At 48.4% G+C, this 16,141-nt stretch overlaps 1 non-coding gene across 1 annotated transcript; it reads right to left on the reverse strand.

Moving 5' to 3' along the window:
- Nucleotides 1-2,205: 2,205 nt before the first annotated feature.
- On the reverse strand, nt 2,206-2,312 carry LOC125549640. Its single transcript, XR_007301416.1, has one exon. It is a non-coding gene; the product is annotated as a small nucleolar RNA R71 (small nucleolar RNA).
- Nucleotides 2,313-16,141: the final 13,829 nt, after the last annotated feature.

Here is a 16,141-nt window from a genome sequence, read left to right on the forward strand (position 1 = left end):
ATGTCAAGAGAATTTATTTTCCTGAATTTGAAAATCTTAGTACTCAAAACATGCGACCAATAGTGATCATATTGAACTATGGTCACATCTATTTAGGAAAGATGGTAAGATTTTTACTATTTGTCTCGAGTGCATCTTTTGCATACATTATTTTCAAGCTAAACTTCATTGCTAAGTAATGTTACTTGATAGCACATTTATGCTTATAGTATTTTAAGCCCTTTTTGCATCTCAAATTAAATATATGATCACAGTAATTACTTATAAAGTACTCATGCTTGTAGAAATATTCATATTATGATATTTCTTACAACACTTCTTCATATTTTGCAGAACCGGTGCGTTTAGGCACCCAAACTTCTTCGAAAGTGGTCTCCACACTAAACCAGGGATCAACTTGGAGAAGAATTCAGCTCTGGAGGGGGCAAACTGAAAAGTGCTACAAGAGGTCTTGCGCACCCTGTCAGACAGAGTGGAGGGAGCGTTTGATTGCGTGCGTGAGAAGGGGCTGGTCTGGCGCAACCAACCATACTCCTATCTGATCCCACGCGCGAGGCCACGAGAGGGCAGAGGAGTAGAGGGGGTCAAAGGAAAGAAACCAGGATTGCCGACTGCCTTTTTCTCCCCTCCTCCTCGCTACCCACCACCAGATCGAACAAGGGGATTGAGGGGAACTAATAGAAGAACGAGATCGAAGGGGAGAGAGAGGTGAGAAGAGGGCGTCGGGAGGCTAGCGGTGGCGCCAGATCCACCACGAAGCTGCCTCTTCCTCACGGAGCGCTCTACTTCCCTGCCGCTCTTGACCGGTGATCCACTGCTCCTCTTCAACGACGACGTTGACCTGCTGCACTTCTTCATCACCAACCTCAAGAAACGGCGGCTGATCAACGCGAGGCCCTCCTCCCCGACCGACGACCTCTACCACTCCTTCCCTCTTCCTCTTCGCTGCTGAGAGGGAGAGGATCGACCAGAGGCTAGGGGCGTCGGGCTTTCTGGTGCTCCACGCGAGATTCTCTGCTGCTGATCTTCACCAAGTCTTCTTCACGTCGCTGCAGCTCTACCCCAAGGATCCTCTGCTGCTACCCTTCTTCGTCTGCAACATCTACAGCTTCGAATCGAAGATCATCAAGACCCATAGGCTCTGAACCTCTCCCTTCTCTTGTTCCTGTTCTCTGAATATATGCACTGTTGGATCTGAAAAGTACTTTGTTATCTGTGTACCTTTGCTGAAACCTCATGTATCCTTGCTGAATTGTTGTGACACTTCCTGGATATTAAGTTAGTAGTTATTCTCCTGTGATATGTTGTCACTTAAATTGGTTGCATGAGTTGTGTTTGATGTCTGAACCATCCGCCATGTGCTAGTTTTATTTGTCTGTTTGATTACAAGCAAACCACTAAAAAAGAGACAGTCCTATTTCTGAACCCTTTACCTTTGCTGCAAATTATTTTGGTTTACCTTGCTCTAGTAGCTGCTTGTTGTCACTATGGTTTGATTCATCTGTTCTGTTGTTTTGAATGTTTCGAATGTGTGCTTCGAAGTTCTAGATCCCTGTGGAGAACACGACATCCGTAGTTTGGGCGCAAAAAACCCTGCTATATTACATCCGTAGGCAACTAACCATTTCCTAACATTGGCTGCAGTTTTGAGAGAAACTAGCATGTGTCAATTTCAAGAACTTTACAGGAAATTGTCTTATGCTTCAACCTAAATATTCACTAGAGCCATTTGATCCAGAAATTGAAAGGACTTTATTGAGAAGAAGAAGAGAGAATCAAATATGGTTTCAAGTTGCTGAAACTTTGCAAGATCAAGAAGAAGAAAAAATGCCTGGTCCAGTACCTTTGCTCAGGGACTTGTGGATCCCAAGAGATCATGGGATACCAGGAGAAATGGTGCGACCAATTATTCAGGCGAACAATTTTGAATTGAAGCCTCCTCTGATTAACATGGTACAACAGTCCAAATTTGGTGGAACAACTTTAGAAGACCCACATGAGCATATAAGGACTCTCTTGGAGTATTGTAACACCCTCAAGCAAAATGGAGTTTCACCGAGTTCTATCAGATTATCACTATTCCCATTTTCCTTGAGAGATGGAGCAAGAGTATGGCTTCACTCATTGCCTGAACATCTGAAGGATACTTGGGAGACTTTATTGCAGACATTTCTTGAGAGATACTTTCCACCAACAAAAGATGTTGAATACAGGGACAATTTAACAAGGTTTACTCAATATGATGGAGAAAGTTTGTATGACGCATGGCAAAGATTCAACTCTTTAATCAGAATGTGTCCTCATCATGGTTTAGAAAGATGGCTGGTGTTACAAACCTTTTACAAAGGACTGTCCACTCAGACCTGAGCTTTTGTCGATTCTGCTGCTGGAGGAGGAATCATGAACAAAACCCTTGATGAAGCATTTGCATTGATTGAAAGTATGGCGTCCCATCATTTCCAATGGTCAAGTGAAAGAGCAATAACACCACCACATCCTGGTGTGTATAATGTGTCTGCAAATGATAGCATGGCGGCTCAGATTGACATCTTAAACAAGAAGATGGATAGTATCATGTCAAATTGCATCGGTACATCTGTAGCTTCAGTAAGTGTGCCTCAAATGTGTGATGTATGTGGCCAAGCAGGTCATCCTTCAACAGAATGTACCTTCTATTCAGCGATTGGATCATCGGTTTCAGAAGTAAGTTATGCCCAAGGTCAAGGTCCATTCTCAAATAGCTATAATCCTTCTTGGAGGAACCATCCAAACTTGTCGTACAAGAACAATCAGTCATATGCAAGTGGATCGACAGTACAAGGAAATCGACCACCAAATCATCCAGGTCAATTTCAAGTGCCGAGGTAGAATGAACAACAAAATGTTCAGTCAAATGGAATGGAGGAAATCATGAAGATGCAGTTGGAATTGATGAACAAGATGACAAATGAAGTTAATGGCTTAAAGGATTCTGTTAAGATGCTTGTGAGCAAAATGGATAGTATGGTGGGAGAAAATGAAGCAAGGCTGCCTGCTCAACCAATTCCAAACCCGAAAGATCACTGTGGGGCAATATCTTCAGTTGATGCAGTGACTACAAGGAGTGGAGCTATGACAGGACCATTACTTCCTATTCCGAAGACATATGTGCCTCCTGCTATGAGGCCAAGTTCATCCGGAACTCCACCTTCAACATCATCAGAGAAAATAAAGGAGAAAGAAGTTGATAACTGAATTGAAATTGAAGTCGAATTTCCTGGTTTTCAAACAAGAGCTGATCCTTTGCTAGAGGAAGCAATAACAACCAACAACATTCCCTTTCCTGAGAAGTTCAACAAACACAAAGATGACAAGCAATTTGCCAAAATTTTGGAAACTATGAAAGGAGTTCAGATTACTATTCCTATTCTTGAGGCTGTCTTACATGTTCCGATGTATGCCAAATATTTCAAGGAATTATTAACAAAGAAAAGAAGCATGTCTGAGCCAGAAGTTGTAACTCTATCAAAGGAATGCAGTGCAATAATTCAGAATTCCATGCTTGAAAAATTGGATGATCTAGGAAGTTTTTGTGTACCATGTGTTATTGGAAAAAAAACTTACAGTGCACTATGTGACTTGGGCTCGAGTGTTAGTGTGCTACCACATTCAGTTAGCAAAAGGATGTTGTTGGGAGAATTAAATCCAACATCCATAACTCTTTAGTTAGCCGACAGAACATATAGGAGACCTGTTGGAATTCTTGAGGATGTTCCAATCAAAGTTGGGAAGTTTGCTTATCCGGTTGACTTTGTAGTGCTAGATATGGAGGACAAGAGTGAGGCTGTGATTCTTGGAAGACCATTTTTGGCTACAGCTGGTGCACTTATTGATGTCCAAGAAGCTAAATTGAGCTTGAGGTTCGGAAATGAAAAGGTGGAGTTTGACATGAAGCATGCAACGCATGTTCCGCAAAGAGAAGAACACTGCTATAGAATTGATACATTATGGAAATGTGTGGAAGAAGGTTATGAAGAGAGGTATGGAAGTAATTGTTGTGAAGTAGTTGAGGAGGACAATAGTGAAATTAGATACGAGGAAATCAGATCTGTGAGCATGTTGGAAAGTAGTGCAAGGTCATTAGAGAAGATGCAACCAAGGCAAATAGAAATGAAACAACTTCCAGAAAGTTTGAAGTATGCATTCTTAGACAATGAAAACCAGTGGCCAGTTATCGTAAACAGTGAGTTGATGAAAATGCAAATAGAAGGGCTTTAAGCAGTTTTGCAAAAGTACAAGGATGTTATTGGATATTCGACTGATCACTACGAAAAAAAGACACATTCATGACATTTTGGGCCAAACAAATTTTTTTTCTATCATACATATGACACTTCTATGATGATAATTGTGACAAAACCCGGTATCATCATAGATGTGGTGGGCTCCTACTTCTATGACAAAAAATCATGAAAGAAAATGGGCTTTTCGTCCTGGGCGGGCCGGAGACGTAGCTGCATGACATTCTTTGGGCCGTCCATGACGGAAAAAACCATGGTAGAAGCGAGGGCGAGGAAAATTTCGGGGAGTTCCCGGTTACGGTGGGAGGTCGGGGGCCGAGCGATGCGCGCTTCTCTCGTACACGTACGCGCGTGTGTGCGAAGCGTTGGCTCTAACTGAAAACGAGCGAGGCGTTGGGCTCTAACTGAACGCGAGCGATTGCACTGCAGGCTACGTGTTACTGAACCCGAGCGATCGATCGATGGCTGTTAATTGAACCCGATCGAGCGATTCCTTCGCTACCGCTACTAACTGAAGCCGATCGATGCTGCCTCTGGATGAACAGTGAGCGTTGCGGGGGGGGGGGGGGTGGGGGGAACAGTTCCCGGTGGGGGTGGATGAACAGGACCCCGTGGTGTCGCCTCTGGATGAACAGGACCCCGTTTGATCGAGCCGGTTGGGGCTGGATGAACAGGACCCCGTGGAGGGTTGGATGAACAGGACCACCCCGTGGAGGGCTGGATGAACAGTGGACGGTGGAGGGCAGGATGAATAGTAGCCCATGGAGGGGTGGTTGAACAGGAGCCCGTGGAGAGGGCTGGTTGAACAATCACCTGTGGAGTAGCGCGCGGTGGAGGCTGGATGAACAGGAGCCCGTGGATGAACAGTCGACGGTGGATGAACAGTAGCTCGTGCAGGCTGGAGAGGGTCGACGGTGGAGATGAACAGTATCCCATGGAGTCCCGTTTTGCGGTACGCCACACCCCTCCCGATGAACAGAACCCCCATTTCGACCGTACCGCTCCAACACAAGTCTGTTTCGTCTGTTTTGCGGTACGCCACACCCCTCCCGATCAACAGGACCCCCGTTTCGACCGTAGGAGGTCCGTTTCCTCCGTTTTGCGGTACGCCAGACCCCTCCCGATGAACAGGATCCCGTTTCGAACGTGGCCGGTCGAACACAAGGCCGTTTCCTCCGTTCTGTGGTACACCAGGCCTCCTTTCCATCGCCTGTTCCGTCCAAGCCCTCCTGATGAACATGACGCATTATGTTGCCTTCCCATGAACACGACACATTTCGTTGCCTCCCCATGAACACGACGCATTCTGTTGCCTCCCCATGAACACGACGACGACGGTGTTTCTCCTTTCCGACCCAGCCATGTACACGAGCCCTGGCCGTACGTATGCGCGAGTAGGCGTTTGAGACCCCGCCCGTATGTACACATATGTGGCCGTATTTTCTTTCTTGCACCCTGGCCGCTGTACGTACGTGTACATGCTACGTGCGCGCCTCTACTACGACACGTGCGCGCCTCTACATCGACCAGTATGTACGTACACGTTCGCGACCAGAATGACAACGCTACATATGCTTCAACCAGGTGGGTCCCGACTGTTAGGCACTTCCTAGCCTGCGAAGATGTAGCTGGTGGGTCCCAACAGTCAGGGGCAAATCATTTTTTTTGCCCAGACGCATTTCCTTGCGTGCGAAGATGGAACTGGTGGGTCCCAGTAGTTAGGGGGAAACGTTTTTTTCGTGAAATACAGTGGTCGTCCGGTGGGTCCCAGCTGTCAGGTGGAGGAATCATTATTTTCCGCGTAATAAGGAGGCACTTCCTTGCTGCGGCCGTGTACCCAGCTGTCAGCCTCTCCACGTACAGTCCACGTCCGATGGAAGTCGTTCCTTGACCATGTTGACCACGCCGCGCCGAGACCACCAGGGCGGTGGACGACGGCGAGGCCTAGGAAGGGGATGACATGGAGGCAGGGAAGACTCGGCAGTTCTTTCCCACGCGGAGGGGAGTACGACTGTACGTGGGTTTACTGGTTCGTCTGCCGTCGCTGGAGAATAACAGCAGGTGTGGGTGAGTAGAGGGATGGCTAGGCCAGCGATGGGAGTACGGTCGGGCGGTGAGGCCTGCGAGGCAGCACAGCCGACCGCGGGGAGGAGGGAGCAGGCAGTCCCGCCGGCGCTTGTTTGAGTGGCTGGAGCAGGAAGAGCAGAGATTGAAGAAGCACAACGGCCGTTGGATGGACATCCAACAATCAGTGCTTGTGCGTCAACCTTTTTTAGGAAAGCCTCAAATTTGTGGAAAACAGCATACAACCCATCTGCCATTATTTCTAATAATTTACAGCCCATTTGCTAATTCTTAAGGTTTTTTTGGAGCCCATATTCTTTTTGTTAGCATTACAGCCCATTTTGTGGCAACGGTTAAAAAATTATACAAAATTTTGCATATTTCGGTGCGGTCCGAACTGTTTTTAATCCCGAAATTTCGACTCACATTCAAACCGATTTTAAAAATAAATGTATATCAATATAAAATCCAACAAATTCTCCATGCATAAAAATTAATGTAATTTAAAATCTTGAAATGAAAAAAAAAGATATTTGAAACTAATTGCCGGTTTGATGTGTTTTAAAATGTACAACCCATTTCTCATTATTGATGGGCCATTTTCTCGGCCAGCCGAATGAAATCTCTCCTCGTCTTGAAAGATTTGCAGCCCAACAGGCCTGACAAAGCGACTTACTTGGCAAATCACAAAAAAATTGGGCTGTGGCCGTGGACCCAGCTGTCAGCCTCTCCACGTACAGTACTCTTCCGATGGAAGTCGTTCCTTGACCACTCCGCGTGGAGAGCACCACGGCGGTGGACCACGGCGAGGCCTAGGAAGGGGACGACGCGGCAGTGGAAGCCCGCGCGGAGAGGACTACGAGGGTTCACTGGTTCGGCTGCGGCGTGAGGCTGCCATCGCCGCATGGACTGGCCAGCAGTGGGAATAGTAGGGGCGGTGAGGCCTCTGCGGCAGCACATCCGGCCATGGGAGGCAGGAGCATGCGGCACGACCGGCGCTGCTTTGGGCGGCTGGAGCAAGAAGACCAAAGGTTGAAGAAGCACTACGGCCGCTGGATGGACATCGTACGGTCACTGGAGCTAGAATCATTCATATTGACTAAGTTGACAAAGCCCTTCGTCCCCGTCAACTTAGTAGGCCCACAAGTCAGCCTCCCAGCAAGGTGGGTCCCAGCTAGCCCGAGGAGTATTCATTTTCTGTGCGTAATAAGGAGGCACTTCCGGTGGGTCCGAGCTGACAGTGGGGGGGACGTTTTTTTCGTGAAATACGGTGGCTCGTCCGGTGGGTCCCAGCAGTCAGGGGGAAACGATTTTTTTTGCAAAATAGTGGTGGCCCATCCGGTGGGTCCCCGCTGTCAGGTGGAGGAATAATTATTTTGCACGTAATAAGGAGGCACTTCCTTGTTGCGGCCGTGGACCCAGCTGTCAGCCTCTCCACGTACAGTCCATGTTCGATGGAAGCCGTTCCTTGACCACGTTGACCACGCCGCGCCGAGAGCACCAGGGCGGTGGACGACGGCGAGGCCTAGGAAGGGGACGACGCGGAGCCGAGGAAGACGCGGCAGTGCATGCCCACGCGTAGAGGAGTACGAGGGTTCACTGGTTCGCTGCGGTGTGAGGCTGCCGTCGCTGCAGAATAACAAGGGGTGTGGGTGAGTAGAGGGATGGCCTGGCCAGCGGTGGGAGTAGTAGGGGGCGCTGAGGCCTCCGCCGCATCGCACCCGGCCACGGGAGGCAAGAGCACGAGGCACGACCGACGCTGGTTTGGGTGGCTGGAGCAAGAAGACCAGAGGTTGAAGAAGCACTATGGCCATTGGATGGACATCGTACGATCACTAGAGCTAGAATCGTGCATATTGACTAAGTTGACAAAGCCCTCCGTCCCCGTCAACTTAGTAGGCCCATAAGTCAGCCTGCCACTAAGGTGGGTCCCAGCTAGCAGGAGGTATTCATTTTTTTGTGCGTAATAAGGAGGCACTTCCGTTGGGTCCGAGCTGATAGCAAGGGGAATGTTTTTTTCGCGAAATACGATGGCCCGTCGGGTGGGTCCCAGCAGTCAGGGGCAAACGTTTTTTTTCACGATATACTGTTGGGCATCCGGTGGGTCCCTGTTGTGAGGTGGAGGAATAATTATTTTCCGCGTAAAAAGGAGGCACTGCCTTCCGGCTGCCGTGGACCCAGCTGTCAGCCTCTCCACATACAATATTCTTCCGATGGAATTCGGTCGTTGACCACAATGACCACGCCGCGCCGACAGCACCACGGCGGTGGACGACGGCGAGGCCTGGGAAGGGGACGACGTGGAGCCAGGGAAGATGCGGCAGTGGATGCCCACGCGAAGAGGAGTACGAGGGTTCACTGGTTCGGTTGCGCTGTCGTCGCCGCAGAATAACAGGGGGTGTGGGTGAGTGGAGTGGAGGGATGGCCTGGCCAGCGGTGGGAGTAGTATGGGGGCGGTGAGGCCTCCGCGGCAGCACAGCCGGCCACGGGAGGCAGGAGCAGGCGGCACGACCGGCGCTGCTTTGGGCGGCTGGAGCAAGAAGACCAGAGGTTGAAGAAGCACTACGGCCGTTGGATGGACATCGTACGGTCAGTCGAGCTAGAATCGTGCATATTGACTAAGTTGACAAAGCCCTTCGTCCCCGTCAACTTAGTAGGCCCACTATACTGGGTCCCAGCTAGCAGGGGGAGTATTCATTTTTTTGTGCGTAATAAGGAGGCACTTCCTTGCGTGCGAAGATATAGCTGGTGGGTCCAAGCTGTCAGCATTGGTAACGTTTTTTTGGCGAAATACAGAGGCCGTTTCGGTGGGTCCCAGATGTCAGGTGGAGTGTAACGCCCTCGATGCGGCTATATCTCCCACGTGTCGAAGCACGACTTAGAGGCATAACCGCATTGAAAGCAATGTCGCAAGTGAGGTAATCTTCACACAACCCATGTAATACATAAGGGAAAAGATACATAGTTGGCTTACAATCGCCACTTCACACAAATACATGAATAAAGCATTACCACATCCAAATACAATCAAGGTCCAACTATGGAACCAAAATAAAAGAAGAACCCCAAATGCGACAAGGTCCCCGATCGACCCGACTGGGCTCCACTACTGATCAACTAGGACGAAACAACACAAAGGACAAGATCTTCATCGAGCTCGTCCTGAGCTGGGTTGCGTCATCTGTACGGACTCATCGGCACCTGCAAGATGGTTTTGGAAGTATCTGTGAGTCACGGGGACTTAGCAATCACACACCCTCGCGATCAAGACTATTTAAGCTTATGGGTAAGGTAAAAGGTATGAGGTGGAGCTGCAGCAAGTGACTAGCATATATGGTGGCTAACATACGCAAATGAGAGCGAAAAGAGAAGGCAAAGCACAGTCGATAAAAGTATGATCAAGAACCTACGTCAAGCATTACTCCAACACCGTGTTCACTTCCCGGACTCCGCCGGAAAGAGACCATCACGGTAACACACGCGGTTGATGTATTTTAATTAAGGTCAACTTCAGGTTTACTACAACCGGACGTTAACAAATTCCCATCTGCCCATAACCGTGGGCACGGCTTTCGAAAGTTCAAATCCCTGCAGGGGTGTCCCAACTTAGCCCATCACAAGCTCTCACGGTCAACGAAGGATATTCCTTCTAGCAGGAAGGCCCGATCAGACTCGGAATCCCGGTTACAAGACATTTCGACAATGGTAAAACAAATCCAGCAACACCGCCCGAATGTGCCGACAAATCCCGATAGGAGCTGCACATATCTCGTTCTCAGGGCACACTCAGACGAGACTAGCTATGAGTAAAACCAACCCTCAAGTTTCCCCGAGGTGGCCCCGCAGGCAGCTCAGTTCGGACCAACACTCAGAGGAGCACTGGCCCGGGGGGGTTAAAATAATGATGACCCTTGAGTCCGCGAAACCCAAGGGAAAAAAGGCTAGGTGGCGAATGGTAAAACCAATGTTGGGCATTGCTGGAGGAGTTTTATTCAAGGCGAACTGTCAAGGGGTTCCCATTATAGCCCAACCGCGTAAGGAACGCAAAATCCGGGAACATAACACCGATATGACGGAAACTAGGGCGGCAAGAGTGGAACAAAACACCAGGCATAAGGCCGAGCCTTCCACCCTTTACCAAGTATATAGATGCATTAATTAAATAAGATATATTGTGATATCCCAACAAGTAAACATGTTCCAACAAGGAACAACATCTCCATGTTCCAACAAGGAACAGACTTCAATCTTCACCTGCAACTAACAACGCTATAAGAGGGGCTGAGCAAAGCGGTAACATAGCCAAACAACAGTTTGCTAGGACAAGGTGGGTTAGAGGCTTGGTTCAACAATATGGGAGGCATGATAAGCAAGTGGTAGGTATCGCAGCATAGGCATAGCAAAGAGCGAGCATCTAGCAAGCAAAGATAGAAGTGATTTCGAGGGTATGATCATCTTGCCTGAGATCCCGCAAGGAAGAAGAACGAGTCCATGAAGAAGACAAACGGACGTAGTTGAACGAATCCTCACAACACGACGTTACCGGAACCAACCCGAAGAAGCAACACCGGAAAGAAGCAAACAATCATGGTAAACAACCACCACATAATCATGGCATGATGCACAATCAAGTATGATGCATGTCCGGTTTAATGAAGCATGGCATGGCAAAGTGCACAAGCAATCCTACAAATTAAATGGAGCTCAATATGCAACGATTAGGTACCCGAGTTGCATATTGACGGAACACCACATCAATTATTTAGTTCACTCCCGGTTAGGTACCCGACAATATTAAATGTTGTTAAACATGACAAGAGGTGAAGCATAATAAAACTACATAACTAGGCAAGTTTAAAAGAGGCCGGAAACATCACAACGATTCCGGAAAATCCTCATATGCATCTAGTAATTTATTGCAACAATAATTTAAACATTTTAATTGTTGTTATCATGATGCGGATGACATGAACAAGTTTATGCAAATTTTATTAAAAGTTGACAAGAGCATTATGAAGCATTTGTCACCGTGGTGGAAAGGAAAGGGGTGCCACGAGGACGAATCCGAAAATGATGCCACGGCAACATATCGGTTATCCTGTAGCCCACGGGGATACCGGTGCAAAAGGAAGTGACGGGAGCATGTCATGCAAGGATGGTGGGGTGCTCCCGATTACGGGGTTCCCACATGTCGGTGGCAAGGCAAAAGAGGGCAACGTGCACCGACAAATCGAGCACGGTGCAAGCACGAGCATCTCATACATCACACATGCATCCGTTCACGGCGGTCGTCTTGGGGTTATACCTTCGAAGCGTGCGTTATCGGAGCGGTTCGGGTCAACCGGTGTAGTCGTTCACGATCGTCGTGGGAAGTAGTGGTACTCGGCGATGGTAGTCGTTCACGTTCTTAGTTGCACAATCTTCCGTAGATATTCGGGATCACGACGAGGGACTTGACGTCCATGGGTTCTTTGCAGGGCGACGGTAGTGGTTCTCGTATCGTCGTGGTACTTGGCGATTTCGGAGACGGCGGAAGACGAACTTGACGGTTCTCGTTGACATAGTACTTGGCGTAATCTCCGGTTCGGTGATTGTTTTAGGCGTCGGACGTCGAGGTCTCTGGCCATAGTGGTACTTGGTGAATCCCGAAACAGTCTTGGCATCTTCGCGCGTAGTGGTACTTGTGAAGAGGTACTCGACGGTCGTCTCATAGACGTTCACGTGTCTTCGGCGACACCAGGATACATCTTGGCGGTCTTGTCTCGGTATTCAATCCCAAAACAAAGCAAGGCAAAGACTCTGGTGTGGTGGTACTTGGCAAACCGAAACATGCAACCCCGGTCATTGATGGGAGGTGGGCAATGAAGCAGCAGCAACGTGGGGGCAGCGACGGCGGCCGGACGGCGAAGCAGCACGGCGGCATCTCACGGCAAGCTTCTACAGCCACGGCAGAGGACGAGGCAAGGGGTGGCCTCCATGGGGGACCTCCTGTCCCAGGCACAGCAGCGGGGGCTTCGGCCTAGGTGGTCGGGGACGCGCTGCAGGAGAGGAAGGAGGGAGGCGACGACGTGCTTGAGGGAGGGGACGAGGCCGGCGCTGGATTCCGGCGGGATCGAGTGAGGAGCAGGCAGCGGCTCTCTTGACGCGCAGCTACGTAGGCACCAGGCGGAGGAGACGAACGGCAGCAGCCTGCTGGGGCGCCAGCGGCAGTCTCGGGAAGGAGAAGGGGATGCTTGGCGCGGTGGAGGAGGAAGGAGGCAGAGAAGGGAGATGGGGGATCGGGCACAGGGAAAGAAGGAGACGAGCGAGAGGAAAGGTTCGATGGGGAGAGGGCGAGGGGATCGAGATGCGGTTCGAGCGAGATGCGGGAGTCAGGCTCCCTGGCGGCGCGAGGGGAGAGGAGATGGAGGAGGGGATCGGGCCTAGGTTTAGGTTAGGTTAGGTGGGCTTCTGCTAGGAGGCCCAACTGGCCAGAGGCCTGGCTGGGCTCCTCTCTCCATTCTTTTTCTTTTAGAAAACAAACCAGAGAAGGAGAAGGAAAATAAAGAGAAGGTAGGGGCGGAATATGGGCACGAGGACAATTTTCCCGGACTCATAAAAATATGCAAGGTTCGAGAAAATTAGAAGTGGCAAGATCGGAAGATATGAATGTAAACTCATTTGAATTTAATCAAATGGTTTTAACTAGGGCTAGGGTTTTGAAGTGCCCAGAAATGTTGAGAATTTAGGTGGAGCTCGGGGAAGTGATGAAAGAAATTACAGGAAAAGTTTGGGGACCAAACTTGAAGCGGAAAAAGGCATGTGATAAATTGCAAGTGTGTTATAGGTGATTCCGAAAATGGAATATTTAATATAGCAGGAAGAGCAGAGATTGAAGAAGCACGACGGCCGTTGGATGGACATCCAACAGTATACAGGCCATCTGTGGAAAGCCTCAAATCTGTGGAAAATAGCATACAACCCATCTGCCATTATTTCAAATAATTTACAGCCCATTTACTAATTCTTACGGGGTTTTTTGGAGCCCGTATTCTTTATGTTAGCATTACAGCCCATATTGTGGCCACGGTTAAAAAATTATACGAAATTTTGCATATGTCGGTGGGGTCTGAACTGTTTTTAATCCCGAAATTTCGAGTCACATTCAGACTGATTTTAAAAATAAATGTATATCAATATAAAATCCAATAAATTATCCACGCATAAAAATCAATGCAATTTAAAATCTCGAAATGAAAAAAAGATATTTGAAAATAATTGCCGGTTTGATGTGTTTTAAAAATGTACAGCCCATTTCTCATTACTGATAGGCCATTTTCTCGGCCAGCCGAATGAAGCTCTCCTCATCTTGAAAGATTTGCAGCCCAGCAGGCCTGATAAAGCGACTTACTTGACAAACCACAAAAGAACTGGGCTTGCCATTTTCAGAAAGAAAAAAAAACTACTGGGTTGGTCTGTGGTAAACATAAAAGAAAAGGCTGTCTAGACAGGCCAGAGTGTCCCGCACAGCCCAGTTGACACCCTGCTTCCGTCTCAAAAACAAATTAGATAAATGCCACTCCAATTATGGCGATTCATAAAAATGCCACTGCAATTTCCAAACTTTGAAAAATGCCACTGCAGTTTTTGCAAACTTTGAAAAACGCCACTCGAGACTTCGAAAAATGCCACTAGAAATGGCATGAAATGGCATTTTTCAAAGTTTGGAAATTGCAGTGGCATTTCTCGGATACACCAGATTTGGAGTGGCATTTATCAAATTAACCCAAAACAAGAATAACTGGGCGAGCTGCTGGGTCCCTGGTGTCAGTCGCTCGTTGTGCAATTCTCTCGTTTATTGACTACGTTGACAATGGCATGGGACCCAGATGTCAAAAATCCACTAGGAGGAGCCATTTTTTATTGGCTTGAAACGAGGAGGCACTTGCTTGCGTACTGCCATGACCTTGGCGGGTCCCTGATGTCATCCTCTCCACGTACAGTACCAGTTAGTCGTGCTTCAAAACTGATCGGCATGCCATTAAAAAAATAAAGGTCGATAACTAATGCGGCACCTCGGGCCAACGCGGACAGATCGCATTTTGCACGAGAAATTACACACCATGTTTCATTGACATGTGGTCCCGTTCCAACATATCAGTGAGACAACGGCGAGTAGTAGGAGTATTTCCGAACGGACGTGTAGGCCGGGGCGCCTCTTCGTGAACCATGGCAAACTCGCAACTGTCCACCGACTCTTCGCCTTTCCCTCTCGATTTGGAACTGTTGTCGCACGCTCTTCCTCTCCCTCCTCCATTTTCCTTCAGCCCTTCACCCTTTCTTCTGCCATTGTTCGGTCGTCTTTTCCATGGAGGGAACAGGCCGGAAACGACCCCCTTATTCTTGCCCCGATCTGAAAGATGACGTGGTGGAGGAACTCATTGATCGGTGCGACGTCATCACCTCGGCTAGCATGGCAGGTTCGTTCAAGCCCATTCTCGACTCAACTAATAACATCATTACAAAGAACCCAAGAGTTAAGGAGCGGTTTGATCTCCCCTATCTTTTTCGTCGTGACCCTGATGACTGGCGCCGGCGCGACGGAGGCCTCGCCCTATGCTAGTTGATGCCGCTTGATAATGATACGTATGATGTTAAGATGCCATCGCTTGAGGGCAAGGTTTGGGCGGGTGCAAATTGAGATTGGGTTGTTTACATTGGGTCCAACAGTGAGTGGGAACTTGTGAATGTGTACACTCGTCACCGGGTTCCACTTCCAAAAATCTCAGCACACTACCCAGAGGTTGAGCACACCGGTAATGTACGCGCGTTCAAATACGATCATGGTGACTGTCTTCTATGGAAGATAGCAATTTTTCGAGTTCCCAACCGCTCTTGGAATTACAACAACTATGAAGTTGTTGCTATCTTCGACAAGCTTGTCGCCATCCTTAGTGGTTTGACTCGATGGACATTGCTCAAAAATCAGTTTATGTGCATGAATGAGTACTGTGATGGAATTCAATACGAGGGCCTTGTGTTTGCTGCCACCACTCATGGCACTCTTTTTGCATGGTATCCTCGTAGTTTCTGTACGTTTGTCTTCCACCGTAATTATAATTGTTTCATCCACATGCATGCGGGTTAGCAAGTTTCCCTTTACTAATTAACCTTCTTCTTGTGTTTCCAAGGTCCTGTGAACATCCCACCACCTATACTTGAAAAATTTTATAACCAAGGGGGAGAGGCCGATGGTGATGATCACGAGCATGAGGACGAGCAGCGCCCATATACTCTGTGGCGCCTGGCAACTAATTCTGATGGATCACCTCTTCTTGTGTGTATACAGCCCACTAATGATGTTACTGCTAAGGAAGCAGGTGTCTCCCATGGTCGCACTCTCCGTACCTATTCCAACACCCGTTGCATGGTATTCGGGATGGATACTAGTGTGCTAGCGCCAACTCCTTCTCCCTGGCACAGAATTGATAGTCTTGGAGAAAACTCGCTCTTCCTTGGACAAAACTATCCCATGATGGTGAAAGGCGATCCAACTGTTGTTGACACATTTATGAGAAGCAACTGTGTCTTACCTCGGACATTTGGGTGGTTCCCTACCCTGGTACTGATATAGTAGGCCACTTCAGCCTGGATGATCAGTCCTGCGTTGGTCTCCAGATCGACAACGGATGGCCCGTCCCAGAGAATCACTTGTGGTTCAAAGCAAGCGTTTCCAACGCCGCGGAATGGTTGAGTTGAAGTTCATTTAATGGCTTGTTATTTTTTGTGTGGTGAAAACTTTAGTATTTATAATGTAT

This window comes from Triticum urartu, chromosome 3, assembly GCF_003073215.2.
Source record: "Triticum urartu cultivar G1812 chromosome 3, Tu2.1, whole genome shotgun sequence".
Lineage (NCBI taxonomy): Eukaryota > Viridiplantae > Streptophyta > Magnoliopsida > Poales > Poaceae > Triticum > Triticum urartu.